This window comes from Pyrus communis, chromosome 11, assembly GCF_041283825.1.
Source record: "Pyrus communis isolate YQ-2024b chromosome 11, ASM4128382v1, whole genome shotgun sequence".
NCBI classification, from domain to species: Eukaryota; Viridiplantae; Streptophyta; class Magnoliopsida; order Rosales; family Rosaceae; genus Pyrus; species Pyrus communis.
Genome location: NC_142575.1, coordinates 23,439,434 through 23,446,227, shown reverse-complemented (window position 1 = coordinate 23,446,227; position 6,794 = coordinate 23,439,434). Strand labels below are relative to the sequence as shown.

General features: G+C 32.9%; 1 long non-coding RNA gene across 1 annotated transcript; it reads left to right on the top strand.

The window, feature by feature from the left end:
- The first annotated feature begins 1,987 nt into the window (after positions 1–1,987).
- LOC148693116 (uncharacterized) lies at positions 1,988–3,209 on the top strand. Its single transcript, XR_015953081.1, has 3 exons — positions 1,988–2,178; positions 2,538–2,870; positions 3,007–3,209. It is a non-coding gene; the product is annotated as an uncharacterized LOC148693116 (long non-coding RNA).
- The last annotated feature ends 3,585 nt before the right edge of the window (positions 3,210–6,794 follow it).

Sequence of the window (6,794 nt, the reverse complement as noted above, 5' to 3'; positions counted from 1 at the left end):
ACCTCACCTTTAGCTTCTTTTCTTTTTTTTTGTTCTGAAACCTCGCATTTTTTGGATCTCCGATCTTGAGTTCTCACTCACTTTCTTGCACAAAATGACGAAAGCATCATTTTGTAGCTATTTAATCCGATTAGCAGTATTTATTTGGTTTGAATTGCCTGTGATGGTGGATAAATCTTCATACAGGTCTATTTGGGGAAGCAGTATGTAAACAATCCTACACTGTCCAATGTCATTTTTTTAGTCGAAGGTTTAAATCATTTATCTTTATTTAAGCTCTTCCTATTCAATTAGCATGAGTGATTGCATTGTTAACATAAAGGACCTCTTTAAATTTTTGATTGTGTACTGACCAATTACAGATAGACGGTTCTATGATCACAGAATTTTCGTGCTTGCTTCTTCAGATGCCTTCCGTGCAATGTTTGATGGTGGTATGATTTTCTAATTTCCCCTTTGCAACAATTTCTTTTTGGTTTTTGGAGTATGTATGTGATTTATTTTTAATTATAGAAGAAAAATTAAGAAAACACAAGAAGCAAATGGAAACATGGCTGCAAGTGATAAGTCAGAGTCTTTTTCTTTCAATTAACTATATTACTTTTGTAGTGTATGCATGCACAAGAAAAATCCAAATCGTACTACAGGATCTTAGGGCTATGTGTTTTGTGTTTGATAAACCAATGGATTAAGAGAATATGAGCCGTTGCTTCTGGTTTGGATATGTGTCTATGGTGGTACCCCCATTTCAAGGCAAATGAGAGCGTTTGACTATGGTAACCCAATGTCTTTCTTTGTTGTTTTTCCTTACTGGGTTATCGATTCCTTGCTTTTTTATTGAGTTTTTGGCTATGGATATTTTGCATTTCTGTGCTTCAAGTCGCAAAATGATTATTTGTTGTTGGGTTGCTAAAAGCAAGCAAAACACATAAAAATGACCATTGGGAACGAAAAAGTTGCTTCATTGGTGTATCTATACTCTTTTTAGTTGTATCATGCGAAATTAAGTGTTGATTTGTTATGTGTATTTTGTCGGAGTTACGTTTTGATGAGCTTAGATTCCTAAAATGTTCGATATTAAAATGACATGAACATGCATAATGAATGGTTCGAGAGATGCTATTAGGTTGGATTGAAAAGCTTTTCTATAAAACTTATATTTATTTATAGTATTTTATCCGTTCTTACATTTACTCTCATAAATTATACCTGATTTGTTAATCTCTTACCAAAATATGCAATCATTTGGTAAATTTGTTCTTATTCTAGCAGGAACCGCAATGCAGAAAGGGAACACATAAAAAAATCAGTGTTATTCCAGCCAAAACCTTTATTCTCATAACATTGGGTATAATTGTTAAAAGTTTCAATTCATTGTACCTAAATTGAAACAATTTACTATAACACAAACTTTTTTATATTTTAAACATGATCTTTCATGCAATTTCTAATCCCGCAGCAACGCTACATGCTAAAACTTTTTTTTTTTAGGAAAACTAATGAAAATAGTTTGAAAACTTTGAGTTTTAACAAAAATGACAAAATAAAGGGTAAAGTGAATAATAATAAGATTGATTTTTTAATGTAAAAATGTGATTTTTTGTTAAAATGAACAGTAACGAAAGATTTTCGTTAATTTTTTTTTTTTTTTCTCCATAACTCAGGGTAATAAAAAGTTAAAAACCGAAGCAGCAAAAGATTGGAAAACTGACTTTCTATCACTAACTTGTCTTTTTTATTATTATTATTTTTTTTCCCGCAACTGTTGCTTGACCAAACCTACAACTACACTGCGATTTGACCCGCCAACCAGTCATCCAGCACGCCGGACCATAGCTACTGCTGCACGATCTCATCGATTCTTCTTAGTTTGGCCACATCCGCGTTGTGTCGTTCTGGAGCCCGCACCGCCACCTGGCATACCACCCATTTGCAGCCCTGGTCCAGACCCGTGAATCTATCACTAACGTTTCTTTTTTTATCGGAAACTTTCTGACAGCATGGAAAAGAAAGAAAAAAACTAGAAAAAAACGAAAAACAAATGCAGGAGGATATTGTCTATGGAGCAAGATACCACTTGAATTACTTTATATCTCTTGGGAGAATTCTCCTAATTTTGGTTTGGTACAAAGAGCTAAGATGATTTCAACGATTGACATGCGCTCTTGCTTCTTGAAGGTATGGCATCAGTACCCTAACTATTGATTAACTATTTTGTAATTTTCTTGATTAAGGGCTCCTGGTTAACAATGTGCTAAACCTTATGACATTGTAGCTATCAAAATAATTTAGTTTTTCTCTAATCTCTTATTCGTGATTGGACCTGTATACATTGTAGACCTTCTTTTTTCCACATTCAGTTGATTTAGTCTTTTCCCTTTTGCAATTGAGCTGTTTAAATGAGGACAAGTGCCTTATGATTGCAACTCCCCATAATCCAGAAACTGTTGTATGTTCTTTTCTCAATGTTTTCTTCTTAGATCAATAAATGTAATTTAGAAATGTTTCTGACGTGTATATATATGGGATTGTATCAGATCCACCTTCACCTGGAGACACTTCTAGCAGAGAATGCTTGATTAGCTAACGAGAATTCAGTTTATGCACGTGAGAATCAGTTCCTTAGGGAAATTATGGAATACCACCAGCTGACAATGCAGGATATTGTGTATTTAGATGATGAAGAAGTCACCAAAGTTAACCCATTAACCAGCCCCACCGGCGTCTCCAGGATGCTCTCCATTTCCCTACCCTTATCAGCACCCCCATCCCCGCCTCCAAAGGACTCTTTATATGCAACCTCACCAGTACCATAAAGTCGCTTCCACTAGGCTTCTTGCTTCCCGTCCTTTTTTTCGTTATCTCTTCAGGTACCTTTCACTTTGGTTATAAATCAAGTTTTTAGGATGAAGTCTTAGTTTATTTGAGTGAAGATCAGCCGTATTGATTTTGTACTAGAAAGATATACATAAGCTACATGCATGATCCCAATATTTTGTTTTCCAGAGAACAAAATAAGCAATGAAAGAATTCGATTGTCGGAGCTCATGCCACAAACTTCACCATTAAGCTCAAGGAAGGATGAGAATTCTCAAACTCCGAAAAGAAAGTCCCAACAAGCTCCGTACTTTTCTGCTTTAGATCGATGACTTTGTTCTTCATGTAAAGAATCAGAGTCTGGTTAGCTTTTTGCTAACAATTCTATAACTACAACGTTGCTGTACCTTGTTCTTTTGTGTTTGTAAATAAAGTTGTTGTGAACATATGAGTTAATATGTTGGATAATTTGTTCGTGTATTTTACAGTCAACAATCAACATATATATTAGATTAAGAATATCTTCCTAATAGATGCATTTTCTTCTAGCTTGACAAATAGATGGAATGGCCTGTCCATCTTCGTATGGCGTGAAAAGAATTCAGAGGGGCTATGATTGGATTTTGGATGGCATTTGGTTCTTAAAAATATAACTTTGTCCCGTTACTTAATCTCTAAATGTTTGTTTTTTGAGATTTTTGGCGTATGCGATATTGAAGTATATACAAACATGTTTAACGGTTGGATCGTTGAAACTAGTTTCGTAGAATGCATATCCGATCAAGTTCAATGGTATATATATTTATTAAGTAGCTTTAAATTTATTATTGTAGTTTGGATCTAGTTTTTGTTACAAAAATATATTATTGTGGGTTTTATGTAAAAAAAAAGAAAAAAAAGAAAAAAAAAGAAAAGAATTTGAAGGGAGTAAAGTCACATTTTCAGTCAATTTTAATTTTTTTTTTTAAATATAACTTGTGCGACGCCACGATGGGGTTGTTGCGCAAAACCACTTTGCACGACAAAGGTGTGCATTCATTGCGCAAAATAGCTTTGCGTGACGAAGACTGCTGTCATGCAAAACTATTTTGCATGACGAAGGTGCATCTAGGTCGCGCAAAGCTATTTTGCGTGACGAATGCACACCTTCGTCGTGCAAAGTTAATAACTTTGTGGTATAACATAAGATTTTGTGGTATCCACTTGTGTAAATATTTTAAATTGACGATCAAATTAGTTCATTGTATTCATATAGGATCAAGGAGTGTAGATGTAAAAAATTATCAAAATCGGAGGTAAAATAACCGTCAAATCGTGATTTTTTGTTTACAACCGTTAAAAAGTTTTGTCCCATTACTTGATCTTTGAATTTCTGTTTTTTTGCGATTTTGGTGTATGCGATCTTGAAGTATATACAAACATGTTTGATGGTTAGATTGTTGAAACTAGTTTCGTAGAATGCGTATCCCATCAAAACAATAGATTCATTAACACTTAAGAGTTTATACTTTCATTAGTGTAAATATTTTAAATTGAAGATCGAGTTCATTCATTCATTGTAAATATTTTAAATTGAGGATCGAGTTCATTCATTGTATTCATTTAGGGTCAAGGAGTGTAGCTGTAAAAAAATCATCTAAATCAGAGTTAAAATAACTGTTAAATCGTGATTTTTCGTTGATAACCGTCGAAATTTTTTGTCTCATTACTTAATCTTTGAATGTTTGTTTTTTGCGATTTTTGGTGTATGCGATCTCGAAGCATATACAAACAAGTTTGACGGTTGGATCATTCAAATTAGTTTCGTAGAATGCGTATCCCATAAAAACAATAGACTCACTAATACTTAAGAGTTTATTTATACTTTCATTAAGTATAACAAAAGATTTTGTGGTATCCACTAGCGTAAATATTTTAAATTGACGATCGAATTAGTTCATTGTATTCATATTGGATAAAGGAGTGTAGTTGTAAAAAATCATCAAAATCAGAGTTAAAATAGCCGTTAAATCGTGTTTTTTTGTTTATAACCGTCGAAAAGTTTTTTCCTGTTACTTGATCTATGAATGTTTGTTTTTTGTGATTTTTGGCGTATGCGATCACGAAGTAAGTACAAACAAGTTTGAAGGTTTGACGTTGAAACTAATTTTGTAGATGTGTATCCCATCAAAACGATTGATTCACTAACACTTAAGAGTTTATTTATACTTTCATTAAGTATAACATAAGATTTTGTGGTATCCACTAGTGTAAATATTTTAAATTGATGATCGAATTGGTTCATTGTATTCATATTGGATAAAGGAGTGTAGTTGTAAAAAAATATCAAAATCAGAGTTAAAATAAGCATTAAATCGTGTTTTTTTGTTTATAAACGTTGAAAAGTTTTGTCCCATTACTTGATCTCTGAATGTTTGTTTTTTGCAATTTTTGGCGTATGCAATCTTGAAGTATATACAAACAAGTTTGACAGTTGGATCGTTAAAACTAGTTTCGTAGAATGCGTATCCCATCAAAACGATAGATTCACTAACACTTAAGAGTTTATTTATACTTTCATTAAGTATAACATAAGATTTTGTGGTATCCACTAGTGTAAATATTTTAAATTGATGATCGAATTAGTTCATTGTATTCATATTGGCTAAAAGGAGTGTAGTTGTAAAAAATCATCAAAATTAGAGTTAAAATAATTGTTAAATCGTGATTTTTTGTTTATAATTGTCGAAAAGTTTTGTCATGTTACTTGATCTCTGAATGTTTGTTTTTTGCGATTTTTGGTGTTTACGATCTCGAAGTATATACAAACAAGTTTGATTGTTGGATCATTGAAACTAGTTTCGTACAATATACGTATCCCATCAATTTCAATGGTATATATATTTATTAAGTAGATTTAAATTTATTCATTTTGTACGTATAACACTTAAGAAATTGAATGATATGTATATTTATTAAGTAGATTTAAATTTATTGTAGTTCAGGTTGGGTTTTTGTTAGAAAAGTATATTATTGTGGGTTTTATGTAAAAAAAAAAATTGAATTTGAAGAGAATAAAGTCACATTTTTAGTAAATTTTATAATAATTTTTTTTTTATAAAATACCTTGTGCGACGCGACAATGTGATCATTGCGCAAAAACACTTTGCGCGACGTCAAAATGTAATACTTGGGTCACGCCATTTGTGATAATTTTGGTGGTGCAATTGTCAAAAATAGGTACTGTTTTTAAATTTTCACTACTGGATACCTTACGGCAACATAGGTATAGACCTCATCCTTCTCTCTCACTAGGTCTCTCTCTTCCCTCTCGCTCATATTGCCCTCTCTCTCATTCGGTCTCTCTCTTCCCGTAGCCTTCCTCCTCATCCTTCATCCTCATCCTCTCCTCATCCTCTCCCGACTGCACCCAACCAACATGTATAGACCCAGGTCAGAATCAAGCTTAATTCTTTATTTTTCTTCTTTCTAAGGTCAAAATCAAGCTTTAATGCCTTAATTTGAAGATTTTGGTATTGTAATTAGATTCAATTTGAAAAATTAAATTAGATATTGGGGGTCTTAGTGTTAAATCGAATATTAAGATGTTGATGGTGTTGTGTGTCGTGAATGTGAATTTTAGGGTTTCAATAACAGAGTTGAGGTTCTGATAAACTTTATACCATTTTGTCTGCCTAGTCTTCTCTTAATACTCTTACTATTATCTTAATCTTTTCCTTGAGCAGTAATCGGCTTTTCCTTTCATAAACTTATAGTTGACGGGGTTTTTATACTAATCTACAAATATTAGAAGGGAAGAAGGAATTCGGTTTTTCCGTAGGTTGCAGCAAACTTAAGCAATCTGCAGGTGGATTTCATTTTCCTCGCTTGGTTTAATGATGAACAGGCTTTGCCATTGTTCAACCTTGATAAATTTAACATCATGAATCTCTGGATATCATCTCTGTGTATGGTTTTTTCCCCCACCTGTTTAGGGT